The following is a 16,266-nucleotide window of genomic DNA, read 5'->3' on the forward strand; positions in this document are numbered from 1 at the left end:
TTTTGAAAAAAAATAATATATACAAGCCGTTAACATGTTAGTCATTAAGAATGCTTAAAACCAAGTAAATAGAAGAAATCCTATGCTATTTCTTTTATCAGAAAGTAAATGGACAGATTTTTTTAAAGAAGTCACTAATTAAGCAGTGATAATATTTCACTTCTCTCTTTTCTTCGTAAGGTAAGCAGTGCTCACTGGCCAAGGCATTTTACCTTTGTACGCTATTTTCTGTCCTATGTACACAAAATGACAGGAAATAAAACAGAAGCTGAAGACATCTGCAAGGGCTGAATGAATTTATGGATATTTAGGCATGAAGAAAACCTGTTGGATCCCTGTGTTTGAGGAATAGGAACAATAGTGTAATCTCCAGATGAAAGCCACTGACAAGCAGAGAATTCAGGGGTCAACACTGAGTCCTGTTTTTTCAACATCTTTATCAGTGAACTGAACAATGATAGCAGTGCAACATCAGGAAAGCTTTTAGGGCCACTAAACTGGGTGGAGTGGCTGACAAAATAAGTGGCAAAGTGTCAATTCAGAGCGACCTCAGAAAGTAGGATCAATAGAAATATCATGAGGTTCAAAAATCATGGAATCACAGAATCATTTATGCTGGAAGGGACCTCTTGAAATTATCCAGTCCAGCTCCCCAGTTCAGGCAGAGTCAGAGTAAGTATATTTGCTAAGAGTCTTCCTTCTCTAGGCTGAATGGTGCCAGCTTTTAGGCTCTTCTCATATGAAAGAAGTTCCAGTTCCTTACCACAAAGACTTTATGCTGGACTTACTTCAGTAAGTCTGTCTTTTTCATACTCAGCAGTTCAGAGCTGAACATGGCACTCCAGATGCAGTCTCAGCAGAGCTGAGTAGAAAAGGACTGCCTCTCCTGAACTGATGGTAGCACTCTCCTTGATGCAGTCCAGGACACTTTTGGCCTTCTTTGCTATGAGAAAGGATTGATGCTGTCCACCAGAACCCTAAAGTTCTCTGTAGGGCTGCGAAATGCTTTCCAGACACTTGGCACTCAGAGCATCCTGGTGTCTGGCGTTATTCATCCCAGGAAGAGAACTGTGCATTTCCCTTCGCTGAACTTCACAAGATTGTCTCAGCCCATTTCTCCAGTCTGTCTAAGCCCCTCTGGGTGGCAACACAACCATCCACCAGCTATTCCTCACAGTTTTGTGTTATCTGTGAGAACTTGCTGAGGGTGTGCTCTGTCCCAGCATCCTGGTCTTTAATGAAGGCACTAAAGGGTTGTCCTCAGTATAAACCCCTGGGCTATGCCCCTAGTGACTTGCCTCCAGCTGGGCTTTATGATGCTGATCAAAACCAAGTGGGTCTGGTTATCTAGCCGGTTTTCAATCCACCTCACTGTGTACTTATGTAACTCAATTTGTCCGCTTAGATTTGAGGATGTTGTGGGAAACAGTGCCAAATGCTTTACCAGTCAAGGTAACTTCATCCAAAGATGAATTTGAGCAATATTCAAGTGGCCTTTCTTTTTTCCAGAACAAATGTTCAGTACTCTTTAGAATTCTGTTTCTTGTATTGCCCAAACAAAAGTCAAGGAACTTTCATCAATAGGTAATTGAGAACGTTTTGAACAAGATGTTCTTCTATCTGCAAAAGTTTATCAGAATTTGAATATTAGTATTAAACTAGATACGTATAAACAACACAACTTAAGGAAAAAATAGACCATTACTGTTCTATATATATGTGATTTTATCATCAATTCAGGGTGTTTACAATCCCATCTATATTAAAAAAAAGTACACTTCTTTCTCTTCCTTTTTATCCAGATAGAGGTGCCTTTCCAAAGGTCCAGCTTACTAAATTTCAGCAATGACCACCAAATTCTCTTTCCAGTTTAAGAATATACATGGGATGAGATTCCTGGGTAGACAGAAAGAGCTAACCCTGATTCCTACTGACACTGCACACAGTGTGTAATTCATGCAGAATTCACAGTCGCAGGATGTTGTGAACTCTAAAAGTATGTTTGAGTTCAAGTAAGGACAAGTAGACAAATTAATATAAGAAAAAAGCAAGTAGATAGGGCAAAATGGAATATCTTGCTCAGGAAAGCAAGAAACCTCTGACTTCTACAAATTGAAAAGTTTTATGATCTACAGGGTCAGTCTGTATGTCTTTTGTTGGTTACAATTTTTCTCTAAAAATCTGCTACCATCTCCAGTAATATCATTAATACTTTGTATTTTAATCTTATCAGCATCATGATTCATTGTTCTTATGCTTAAAAGAAGAAAAATAAAAAAGCATTAGGAGAGCATCAATAATCTTGTTGAATTCAGTAGGACTACTCAAATACTACGAGTTAAGAATGTTCATAAATTGAGCATGGGATATGAGCCTTTCTCATGTTTCAAGCACAAGTATTTATTTGTTCAAAAGCTATATAAGTAAAAGCTAATATAAGTAAAAAATTGTATAACATCAAAATTCTACATCATAGATAGACAGGAATTCCTTTTATGTTTTTTACAGGGAAGTACTTCACTTGACTTTAAATGAGTATGGTTGTAGCTGCAGTTCAAATCAGAAATTGATTATATCACCTCTGTTGAAAGTAAAAGGGTTTTCCAATGACTAGTTCCACAGATGGCTGAACTCTGAGTGGTTTGTACTGCTGTTGTAGGAATTTTGAAAACAATCATTATTTCTTGTTACCATTCTGTGACAACATTTTACACTGCCTTCAAAATAAAGACTTTGGTTGCCAGAAAGTGATTTGATTTCATTTTCCAATTTGTGTCCATATAATATTCAAATAGAGTACTCTGTTTTGAATAAAGTCTCCATTTTGTTACTGTAAAGTGCAAGATTATATGTTAATTAAGGTCATACATTCTGTTATTTAAAGAGAAAATTAAGAATGGTCAATGTCTTATGTTCTGTCAGCCATTAACTGATATCTGAAATCAGCACACATCTATATGGATTGATAAAAGTAGTTAAATCATTAAGCCACAAGCAATGCAAGGTTGCTTATAATAAGATTGACAAACCAATGAAAAATAAAATTTGAGTGTGAAAAGACAAGGAAAGAAATAGTATATTCTTTCCTAGCTTACCAGTGAAGTGTTAATAAAGGTAATGAATATGCATGTTGTTTACAGTTAAGCCTACTTATGTTATTTCAACTTGCTCAAATGTCAATATTTTTAATATTCCCTACTGATGGTAGTACTCATGCAGAAGGAAGAGTCATTGTATATTCAAACTTCAAGTCACAGAATTATTAGTGAGAAATAATTAGATAGGTTATGCCTTTTTTGTCTCAATTAATTTTTATGCTTTGATGTAAGTTACTTTCATCATCATTAATATCATTGCAAATTTTCATTATTCATAAACTATGAAATAATAAGAAGGCTTCATTACAACACCAATGCAAAATTACTCACTTCAGTTACCAGTCCATGAATGAATGATTCTTGGAGAATTCAAACTTCATGATAGATTTTTCTATACAGAATATCAAAACCAAGGTAGCACCTGTAGTGCCGTCTTTCTATTATTTGTACTTCGTTCAAAAAATAACAAACTGCAGGAGTACTTTTTGTAAAAAACCCAGATTTATATTTATATGTAATTCAGTGTGCTTTTTCATGTTCAGTTTCAGCAAAAAATTTAGTTCAGCATATATGATAAGTAAAGCTTGAGGAATACATTTTCTGCCAATCAGTGTGGTCATTAGAAGCTGATGGTTCATGACTAAGGTTAATAAAAAAGTAGGTCATACAAATGCTTCATCAATAGCTGAGCTTTCTCACTCAATATGAGGACATCCTCATCTAAATGTGCCAATGAATAAACATGACATAAACTAGACTTATCTTGTATATGAAACATAACTCATCAAGGACGGTGTCTGGGCCATATAAGTCTGCTTTCCTCCTGAAATCAGGTGTTCACTATAGTTACTCTTTTTCCTAATAGGGGGAAAAATCAAATTAGAGAAAATGGTGGTACACAGTCCACTTACTTACTTCTTACCTTTCTTTAATTCTCTTTAACATTTCCAGATGTAAAGTAAGTTTTTGGTTGAAAGTGAATGTATTCGGGCTCCTGTCACTTAGATTTAATTTTTATTGTATTCTAGGATGTTGTTTACTGCTCTAGAATTGTAACTTACATGGTTTTCCTTGATCTAGTAGGTCACCTATATTTTTCCATAAGAATCAAAACATGAGAAGGCAATTCAGAGGCATTGTGAAATGGAACATTACATGGGATTTTACTTTAAAGTATTTTTGGTTTGATCTCAACAAGAGACACTACCTGCATTTCTTATTATACAGATACTAAATTAAAAAACAGAAAAGAATTTGAGAAACAACCCTCAGTGGAGAAAATACGAGAACATCTGTTTCTCATGTGAATTCTTCATTTACTAAATTAGGAACAGATTTTTCTTCTGTTCTCACTTCACGGTACCTTCAGTTTTGAATATTAATCTACAGAAGAAGTATAGGCAGTCCTCAATCTGTTCTTGATGATCTTTTCAGCCTGAACAGGGAGGGTACAAGCATAACCTTGAATCCTCTTTTTTTCTGATACTCAGGAGAAAGAGCAATTTAACCAGACCTTGCACTTCATGCTCTCATTGATACTAGCAAATGAAAGGAATTGGTGTATGTACTTCTTTTCAAAGTGGAGAGCAAATGATTCCTTTCTCTGAAAGGGTGGTTATTAAATGTCCATGATCATAAGAAGATTAAGGGTAAATTTCCCAAATAATTTAAGTGCCTAACCTTTCAGGAGAGGTAGGATTTCAAGCAAACCTTCTTGACTACCTCTACTCCACCTAATATCCAGTATGTAATTTGGACAAGAAACTCTCCTTATATACTGAATAAGATACACAGGCAGCAGCACTTCAATTTCGTATTTTTGCTTTGAGGTGTAGAAAATGAAGCACTAATTCATTTGTCTTAGTGTCATCAACTTTTTGTTTTGGATGGTCAGTTATAACTTTTTAGCCAAATTTATTGGAATACATAAAAAAAAAACCAAAGTCTACAGCTGCAGTTAGCATTTTTATCAAATCAGTGAATGAGATTGGGTGGGAAAAAAAAGAAAAAATTGACATTTTAAGTTAAGATTTTTCACTTGCAGCTCTATAATCATTTGGCGCAGTAAATTATGTAAATAATTTCCCCTGAAACAGGCATATTGGTTTTCAATTTAAATGACATAAAGCAAAACAGGTTTAGATTATTCAAAATCCTGCCTTTTTTTTTAATTATTTATTTGGAATAAATTATCTTAGGTTAAAAAATACAGTAGTCTATGCCTCAGCATTTTTCTTTTGCTTTTGAAAGTTTCTAGTTTCTAGCAGTTGAGTAAGCAAAGCCAGAATGTTTGTGAGTCTCATGTAGTTGTTCTGTAACATTAAGTTGATCTAGTTCGTGAGAGGAAAAAGGTGCAAAGAATCAAAAGCAAACTAAATGAAAGCAAACAAGAAACACCTTTCTGTTGGATTATTTTCATGGAGTAATTCTAGGAAATTCTAACCCTTTTTCTTTAGTTGACTTTATTGTGTTTGTCCTGTAGTTCACCTTTTGAAAAGAAAAGAAAATATTTTCTTCCCCATTTTCTTGGTCTGCTAGGAGAATAGCCAAAGCTTTTTTTTCGTGTTTAGCAGTGTAACTTATACAGTCTTGGCATAAGGCTTTGATTCTTTGTTTGATTCTTTGTCAGCTGTTTTCTGCATTGTTTAATGCCACTAAGAAAGAAGAGGAAGCTTTAGTCACCCACTGAGATAGATTTCTATCCAGCTGGATCTCAGATTGACCAGAGACATTGGCTATCAAAGACAAGGCAAAAAAACTTGTCCTGGAACTGTCAAAAAATCTTCACATTTACAATCGATCCTTGAGGGAGAAACCTTTTTCTCTGTCTTTTTAAAATGTTTTCCTCTGGCCTTTCTTGTTAATATATGTTCTCTGATCATAGTTGACTTTGAAAACTGATTTGTGAAAAAAGGAAAATATTCCTTTTTGAGTAGGCTAGGAGCAGTTTGCTGTAACACAGTTAACACTTTTACCATTGAAGAAACTGCTAAGAGAAAAATGTAGGTTTTTAATTTGCTCCCAAATTACAAACTTACATTTAGAAGATCAATTAGAGAGGAAGCTCAAGTGGTGGGGTAATGCTAATACCAGCTGATACCGAACAAATAGAAATTTCTTGTTGAGCGTATACTATATGAGGTGACGCAGATACAAAAATAAAACAGATCACAGCCCTGCCTTGACTTAGTACTGATGAGGCCAAACATGAAGCACAGTGTCTTGTTTTGGGCTTCCCAGTATAAGAAAAGTATGGAACTGCAGGAGACAGTCAATTGAAAAGCCACGAAGCTTACTAAGAGACTGAAGAAACCTCCTCAGTGAGCAAAGGATAAGAGTGTTGGGACGCTTCAGAAGGGAGAAGAGAAGGATCAGGAGGAATGCCATCAATGTGTACAAATACCTGAGGATAGAGCCAGGCTCTTTGCAGTGGTGCCCAATAACAAGACCGGAGACAATGAGCACCAACTCAAAACCAGGAGTTTCCATATGAACATCGGAAAACACATTTTCACTGAGAGGGTGCCTGAGCACTGCAGCAGATGGCCCAGAGAGGTTCTGGAGTCTCCATCCTTGGAGATATTCAAAAGCTGTCTGGACATGGTCCTGGGCAATCAGCTCTAAGTATGTGCTTCTGTACTTTGGTATTTACCTCTCTTACACCACCACCAGCACTTAGTTATACAATCCAGGAGCTGACACAGCTGAAACACAGCCCACCAGAAAACAAAAGAAAAAAAGAAAAAAAAAAAAGAAGACATTTATTTTCTGCTGTATCTGATTCAGATATCTTGCAGCCACAGAAATCTTAGTGCCCAAAGAAAGAGACCAGGTGCTAAAGGAGAAGAGGAAAGGACCACTTAGCAGCACGGGTGCTAACCAGCTGTGAGGCAACACAGCTAGTCTTATTGTAGCCACAGTGGGACCTAACAGGCAGCCCTATCCTTTACCATCCAGCTCTTCCAGTTGTAAGAAAGTGTGCTGTGCAATGAGCATGTAGGAAGCCAGGAGCAGAGAATAAAACCATCCATCACCATATGAAAGGGTTTTATTACATCCCCAGACCCAAAAGTACTGTAGAGTCAGATGTAGAGACATCCCAATACAGTCAGCTTCACTTTAGCAAGGCTTATTAGTTCTGCCTCATTCTCAGCTTTGCAGGGCTCAGACAGCTTCTTGCAGAGCAAGTCAACTGTTTCTCCTAAGCTCCAGAGCCAGAAGGGCTCATTACCTGGGACACTGGAAAAATGCACAGAGACAGCTCTTGCCTGGCACTGTGACTGACCTAGTAAGGTTGCTCAGGACTTGGTGCTCTGGAGACCTAGGCCAAGAGCAGCTGACATTGAACCAGAGCTAATAAGCTGTGCAACTTTGAAACTGCTGGTGCATTTGGATCTGTTTCTGACATCCTCCTTCATGCTTATTTGAGGAGCACAGTGGAGTGGGATCAGTAGCTTTTAGACCTGAGCTGTCTGTGGAAGTAATAAACTTACAAGGCTTAATATATATGTAATGTATTGCAGCTCTGTAGCAGGGCATCTAAATCCCCTAATAGCTTATTTATTGTTTGTAAACTGGTCAGATAACTCAAACAAGACAAGATGTCTCACAGTGAGTTTTTAGGCACCATGGGGTTAACACTGGTCTGGCATGTCCCAGCTGCCAATAAACATCTTACTCTTGAATGAAATTTGGCCAGCTAAGCTGGATTTCTGACTGACACCCATCCACTTCACAACTGTAAAAGTCACACCAAACTTCCACAAAGCAGAAGTCTTCTATATATTTTCCTGGAAAAGTGTGGAGTTTCTCCCATGAGTGGGAATGCCTATTTCGCAATTGCTTCCCAAGGGATTAAGGGAAGGAGTCTGTGTCCAGTATTGTCATTTCGGTGGCAAGTTACATTTGATTCTTAATAAATATTATTTCTTTTGCTAGCTTTAGTATAGGTCCCTTGATATAGTGCACTATTTAATGTAATACTGTAATCCACTAGCAGTTCTTTTAGTTTTGTACTGTGTAGTAAGCAATTCTGATTCAGACATTTCATCCATTATCTTTTGTCTATTCCTTTGTCTTAATAAAGAACTCATCTTTTATAAATATATGTGATTTCCCATCATTAAAACATAATTAAAACAAAACTTAAACCATTGATAGACTGAGGCTAAGATAAGATCCTAGACTTCTCCCTCTGAGAAGAGTTTTAGAAAGCAAGAGGGTCTTCTCATCATCTCATGACTCAGTGGCAGGGCTTCTATAAAAATTTTTGTCGAAAGCTCCCACTCCATCCGTGACAAGGTCCTTTATAAAACAGGGTAAGCAGCCATTGCTGGCATCCCCAAATGCATACACATATAGTCAAACATGCCTCGAGCTTGTTTGTTTGGTTTGTACTCACTGCTTCTGTCCCTTTCCATCACACTCAACAGCGCTTGCAACCGCAAGGGCCCGGTGCAGGCCTGCTTGAGCTGATTCCTTGTTGTGAAGGTTAGGATGGGGAGACATTATGGGCTCATGTGCCATAGTACACACAATTCCCAGTAGTTACCATTTCCACTGCCTTTCTTTCCCTTTTCCATACCTGCCCAGGAGTGTTTCTTTCCATGTCTCCCACATTACCATTAGCTTGCTCCCACAGCAAGAAAAAGAGGCAGAGGAAACACCAGTCATAAGAAGTAAGAAGTTTCAAGAGAAGGAGTTAGGAAAAAAATGTAACAAAAGAAGAAGTTAAAGTGACAAATAATTGTATGCAGAGTGAGAAACCCTGAAAATGGCATCTGATACAAGCATGAATATGCTAAAAAGACCTTACTGGATGAATCTGAGAGAAGCTAATCCCATATAATTCCAGTATTTCCACTAATGCAAAAAGTCCTGATAAGGTGATAATGTAATTAACAGCTATTATTAATTTCATGCTTTTTTTTTTTTTTCTAAATACTTTTTATTAGAAGTTACTTACTTACTCCACATAATCCTCTTCTCTTGGTTCTCAGAGATTTAGTTTTTTTTACTTTGGTTTCCCCTAATCTTTCTAATTTCTTTTTAACTGTCCTGGGTTTTATTTTAGAAATACTCTGCTGTGGCTATTTTAACTTCTTCTTTTTTATTTTTTTATTCCGTGTTTTCCTATACCAATTTATTTTTCTATTCTTTCTCTCCAATAACTTTTTCTGTTGACCTGTCACATCCTTTGTCCTAGCCCTTCTTCAACCTCTACCTTAGAACCTATTTTCCCCTACTCCTTTTCATGTTCAGAAAGATCCAGGAATGAGTTAGAATGCCTCAAGAAATGGATATAGCAGTATAGATGAAAGAATAAGGTGTTAAAACTGACACAGACCCCTAAAGTTAGACAGTTTCCCCTAAAACCAGGAGACAAAAGTATACCTTAGCATTCACTATGCTGCACTAAAAAAAAAAAAAAAAAAAAGGTAAAAAAATCCTGTTTCTATATAATAGGAACATAAAATGTTCCTATTTATGTGTAGATCCTTAGGAACTGAGAGCAGCAACCTCCCTAAACTAGCCAGTAGGAGTGTATGAATAAAAAGAAGTTATGTGAAAATGTCTATCGCTGGGGTTTTTTTTCCACTGCTCCTGAGACAGAGGAACATCCAGACTCCTTGCAGTATGTAAATATTGTATCTGAAGCTGTATTATCCTCTCTTCTGCATTCAAGATTTGTCACCACAGAAGTCAGCTGATGTGCACTAGCATGTAGCCAGGGTAAGTAAAACAGTTACCTGAGTTTCAACAGTGTAATTCAGGGAGGTGTGACTTAAAGTAAACATATCCCAAATCAGCTGGAAAATGTGCCAAGCATATAAATGAAGGTAAATGGGAGTGACCTTCACATTCAAACATCTCAGAGGCATTTCTGAGGAGCTAGCAGCCCTGCCAAAAACATTCCCACTGTTCTCTATGAGTTTTTAAGTCAGACCACATAGGAGTCAGCCTACCAAATACATAGAAAAAGGCTAAAAGGAAAATGTTCATTCTCTATATGTGGGTTTGCAGGAAAAAGACATCTGTTATTTGAGAATTCATTGATCTAGAAGACAAAAGCAGAGAAAAATTCTGTGGTCATATGTCAGTAATGGACTCTCTTGTCTTTGACAGGTGTTGTTTCTATCTTAAACTTTGGAGTTGATTCCATCAGCAGGCTGGAAGTCATCAGCAAGGGGTACATTCACAGAGCTATTTACTGAGAAAGGATATGAATAACTAATGCAAAAGGAAGACTAAGTACATCACCATGCACTAGATTACACATCATGAGATCTGACTTCTGGGGTGACAGAAAATATCACTGGATGGGAACACACATGGATCAAGAACTCAGTGCACTCCTGAAGAACCATTGTATTTCAGGAAGATGCTGTTCTTGGGAAATAACTTGCAAATAACATCAAATAATGCATCCCCAGTAGGATATAAGTCTGCCTTTAGGTTATTGTAAACTTCTGATAACAGGTATCAAACAAAGAAGCAAGCCTACCTTAAAATTGCTAAATAGAAATTCCTTGTCATGAATAAATATTTGATTAAACTGAGTTTATTATATAATTTTCCATTTTCAAAGACAATGCAGTAAAGCAACTAAATTTATGAAGAATCGAGAGTAAGTTCAGATAAGTATCATCATTTAGCATTACATTAACCATAACAAAAATATAAGTAGGAATATATGGGTAACAAAAATTATAGTACATAATCTAGATTCCTGAATAATTTGAAAATAGGTTCAGGAAAAAAAATACCTATAGTAATTAATTTACACTGTTATGGTCAAGTTAGATAAAGTTATCAGCCAGGCTAAAACTGTGCCAGTGAGACTTACAAGGTGCTCAAGATGATGTAAAATAATGTCAGGGTCAATGGTATCTGGAGAAGATGTTAAATTGAATAAAATGAGCCATGAAAGGACATTGTTAACAGCCTGAAGCTGAAGAACATTATAAATGTTTTCAAGGGCAATGTTGACAGAGCACTCCCATTTTAAATTAACACTATTGTCAGGAGATAGTAGGCAAGGAAGTGAATCTCTGTGTTGTGATTTTTTTTTTCTTTGAGCACCTCTGCAGGAAGAATAATCAGTTCTCCTTACTGCTAAGTCTTGAAATTATTAAATAGTTTATAATACTTAAATTTCCAAAATGAATGTGCCTGTAACTATAATCTATAAGGTATTACTCCCTCTAATAGGAAAATAAAAATTAACACATTACAAAATAAAGATAGATACAACAGAGAGAAAAACTTGTAACATCACATAGTAGAAATACAGGAAAACCTTCCTCCATTCTTGAAATAGCTTAAAATAAATATTATTGAGTGCTGTTTCACAGGAAAAAAAAAAATAAGATTTACATTAGAAATGTAAAAGATGGCATAGAAAATAAATGGTTTAGCACTACTAACAGCTTTCTGTGAATGATAAAAGATATATATGTGTTACAATCTATGTTCTCATAGAGAAGGAAATATTAAAATCTGGTGTGTAGGTTGTACTTGTCACTGTTTACAGCAACATGAATGATGTTTTCACAAAAACCACCAATATTCTTACACAGTAGTTGGCAAGAATTTCCTTGGTTTCAATAGATTTAGACACAAAAAATCATTAGTGATCCTAACCATTATCCTTATTTGGATAATTGAAAATAAATATCTAGAAAAAACCTCACCCAGAACTCAATCTACACACATAAGTCAGAAAACCCCGGTCTTTTCTCAGTCACATATTCTCACTTACAGTGTTTAGAAGAAAATGCGGGGTTGAATTTATTCTGAAATACAGCAAATTACAGTTCCTTGCAAGAATTATTTAATATTGGTGTCATAGTAGCCAAATCATAGTCAAAACACCAGAAAAGTTAGAAAATGTTGTATGAGACCGTCGATAGTAGTAGAACAAAAGTTGATATTTTAAGGATTCATACACAGTACTCTGAAAAGGATAGTAAATACAGTGTGTTGTGGGTTGATCTCAACTGGCTAACAGATGCCCACCCAAATGCTCTCTCATTCTCCCTCCTCAACAGGACAGGGGGAGAAAATTAAACAGGTTAAATTAAATTGGTAAGTTACTGTTCTGTCTTAGTCTTGAGCTTGATGCTCAAGCATCAAGATTAAGACAGGAGAATTACTTACCAATTATTAAAACAGGAAAAATGGGAAAATTAATTTAATTAATTGCTAATTAAATTAGATTTGGACCATGAGAAACCAAGACAAATTAAGACCACAGTTTTCCCCCTTCCACTCCCTCCTTCCCAAGTTCAGCTTCACCCTTTCATTCCTGACTGTTCTACCATCACCTCACAAACAATGCAGGGGGCTGGGGAGTTTATGGGAGGTATGGTCATTTTTTAGGTTTTTATCTACCTTTCTTCCTCTGCATGCTTTTTCCCTGCTCCAGCGTGGGCTCTCCACAGACCACTGTTCTTTCAGGGTATATCCACCTGGTCTAGTCTGGGGTTATCCACAAACTGCAGTGTGAATATCTGCTCCACTGTGTTCTTTTCCATGGGTTACAGAGGCATACCCACTCCACAGAAGTCAGAGAAATACCTGCTTCTCCACTTGTATATGGGTATGGCTATGATCACAATATTTGTACCCTTTCTTCTATTGTTATTTCACACCCATATGCCAATTTGAGGCTTTTTTTCATAGCCTACTTATTTGGTATAACAATAATGTGCATGTAAACCCAAAGCAAGAAGCATTGACATTGAAATGAAGAAAATAAAATTATAACTCTGTTAATGGATATGAGGGGAAGACCCTGAGTAAACAAGGACCCTCAGTTCCTTCTCCTGTGGTATCTACAAACAATGGAAATAAAAACAATAATCTTTGAAATTTTGTATAAATAACTGTTTGCCATAATAATAGACTTATATTATACACTTTCCACACATAAATGCTCTATATAACTCATACCCTGGGACACAATAAGTATGCTTTTGCCAGATAAATAGCAGTTTTGGCTTTCGTTAATGATGACAGGGTTCACAGGACACTCATATATTGTTTAGACAGTTGCCCTGTTTAATGTAGCTATCACTGAATTCTTAGTCTTGAAAACTTTTATTAAAGTACCTAGTTTTAGTAGTGAAAAGAATGTTTTTATATTAAACTGGCTGCAAGATGAGGCCTGCCATACCGATTTTGACATACAATAAATAAAAATCAGTACGGAATACATATGGGAAGTTGCTGGACTTTCTCTGAATCCTTAACAAGTAACTGTGAGATTAGAACAAGTGTATGTATTTTGTCCAATGGCATTGTTCTTTGTGAGAAAAATTATTATTTTTGCTTAGTAAATATTTGATAATTATAATTTTATTATTTTATTATCTCTCATTCTTTAATGTCAGAATCATTTTAGCGGTTGTCAAGCATTTTGTTCTGTTTAATTAAACTACATCTCAGCTGATATTCTCAGTTTCTTGTAGAAAGCCAATAGACTAAGAAAAACATCTAATGTTGTGTTTGTAATAGAAATATTGACAAACAATTGAATACAAAGATGCTGTTGAGAATCTCTCTTTTTCTTTTAGATTTTCTCAGTACTAATTTGTCCTTTGTCAAGGAGTTTTGCAATAGGAAATAAATCTGAAATGTGTTCATTTTGATTTCAATAGAGAATTTTATATCAAGACTACAAAGGAAGAAATTAAACCAAGAGATAAAATCACATCATGGCAACTGGTTTTCTGTTCTTTCTACTTTTATATCATTTCATGTTATAGAAAAGACCAAAACAATATTATAAACTGAAACCAGCTAAGAACTCTGCAGATGTTCAGACTCTGAACTAAGTATGTCTCAGTAGTCTCTGGTTATTTTATTACACAAATTGAGATCTGAAATACCTTTGGAGGCAGAAACTTGTTATCCAAACCTTCACTGTATCATGAAGAGCCAGTAAAGATCTAATACTAGAACAGAATGATTAGAAGTCAGAAAGGTCTGAAGAATTCTGCTATTTCCTACTAGTCACAGTCTCTTTGATTGTCCCTTTTCTGATAGTTTTTGAGTATAATTTTGAACACTTGTTCATAAAGTAATGATTTGCCTTACTTTGTGCTATGGTTAGACTTGTGGTCTGCAAGCCCAATAGTCCATCACCACTCCAGGCCTACCTCACCCTTTCCTATTCTCTACAATTATTTCCAGGTGAAGCTCAAGCTGTAGCTCCTGATTCTGTGCATGATAAATGCACAAAGCAAAAAATTTTCCTGCATACCTGTATGGAAACATCAGGAGACCACAAGACAAAGCAAAAAAAAATAGTTAAATAGTATGAATAGTATGCAAGCATTGTACCAAGAATTTAATTAATTCTACTGCATGTATAAAAGGAAACCATGAAAACCATGCTAGTGAGCATTTTGAAGGCATCATCTCTATTACTGGCAGAGGTTTTTATGATTTTTTTACTGAGTCAATAGAATTTCACTGACCTGAGGGGCCATCATCTCATTAATCTGAAGAATACTTTGAAAAAACAATTTATTTACCAAATGAGATTTTCTTCTGGCATAACAGTGACAACAGGATTATAATTTTACACACATGGGAGCTGTATTACATCTTACACCTTTCTTTTAAACATGCATGTCCATACATGAATCATCTTAAATCTCGTAGGTTTTTTAAATCCAAACTCCTGAAATTTAAGGACAAGTTAAACTCTTTTATATTGATTTATCTATTTGTAATGGGTACAAAAGAAATCCTGGGAAGAAAAAGAGCTCCCATGCTTCCCAAAATCAACAATAAAAAGAAAAGGTTGAAATATCAGAAATTGAGCACTTCTTATATTCTTACTATTTGGTATTTTCAATCTTCTAAGTGTAACATATCTCGATGACAAAATTAAAACATTTCTGAAAAGCAAAAAATCAGGGATGTGAGTTATCAGAATATTTTAAATTTTGTTTTTTATTTTAACGTAGTTTGACGTGCAGTATAAATTTCACCTGATTCATACGTATTACTGGCCTTTTTTGGCTTTACTCTTGAATTAATCTTGGTTCTGTCCTTAAAATACATTAGAAATTAAAGATTTCCTGTGATTCTTTAATGAAGGTTTGATTTTAATTATATTCACTTACTATGTAAATTAGGTCTAAATTACTCAGTTTATTAATAACATATCTGGATATGCAAAATAAATGTCATTTAAATTTCATTAAACATGCTTGCAGTTTTGAGCTTTTACAGAAATGCATATTTAATTATGTCACAAATTAACAGATTGCTTTACTTGGTAAAACAATGCTTCGTGTTAACTGATTTGAACATTTACGAATGTGGTACAGATGTGGACACTTTTCTTCTCTCACAACTAATAGGAGGAAAAATCTATGAAGTCAATTTTCATTTCAAAATGCAAATTAGGCTACACTGATTTCCCCATTGAATTGCAATCTGTAATCATATTAAATTTATACTATGTTCCTTCATGCTTTTCTGAACAACATTTTCTGATGAAAACTTGTTTCTAGTGTGTGAATCAACATTTTCTAACAATGTTTCTAATTATTTTGATTTTTAAGAATCAAATATGTAAGATTTAATTTTTTCAGACTTTCAGAATGTTTGAGTTGCATTTCAAGAATTGAAAATAAGGACAAATTATATGTCAATGATGCAATACATACAGTTCAAAATGAAAAGCTAACAAATGTAATCTTCTGTTTGCTTATTGCAATAAAGAAAAGATGAAAGAACAGTAAGTCTTCCTATTTCTATTGCAGTTTCCTTTAAAAATCTGAACTCAGTTGATAAATATAACTTCTGGTTATATTCCCATTTCCAAAAACCAGAAAAGATGCTCAGAGAGGTAAAGAAATTTGTTTAATGCTTCAAGGGCAACTAGTGGCAGAACTGGCAGTAAAATACCCAAGTTCTTTAATTGTTAGGTCATACAAATGTTCTGCTAAAACAGGAAAACTTCCCTCTGATATACGCAGAGAAGGCTGCACTTTACATATTTGAATCTGTTCCAGAAATAAACCTCAATATTTTGTATATTTTTCTTTAAGCTTTATTCTGTCTGTAATGGGGAAGGTCTTAATTCTGCAAAGATTTTCACAAGGTTCTACACAGCATGAAGTACTGCAGGGAAGATATTGGAGCAGCT

The sequence above is a fragment of the Coloeus monedula genome (genome assembly GCF_965178545.1).
Source record: "Coloeus monedula genome assembly, chromosome: 3".
Lineage (NCBI taxonomy): Eukaryota > Metazoa > Chordata > Aves > Passeriformes > Corvidae > Coloeus > Coloeus monedula.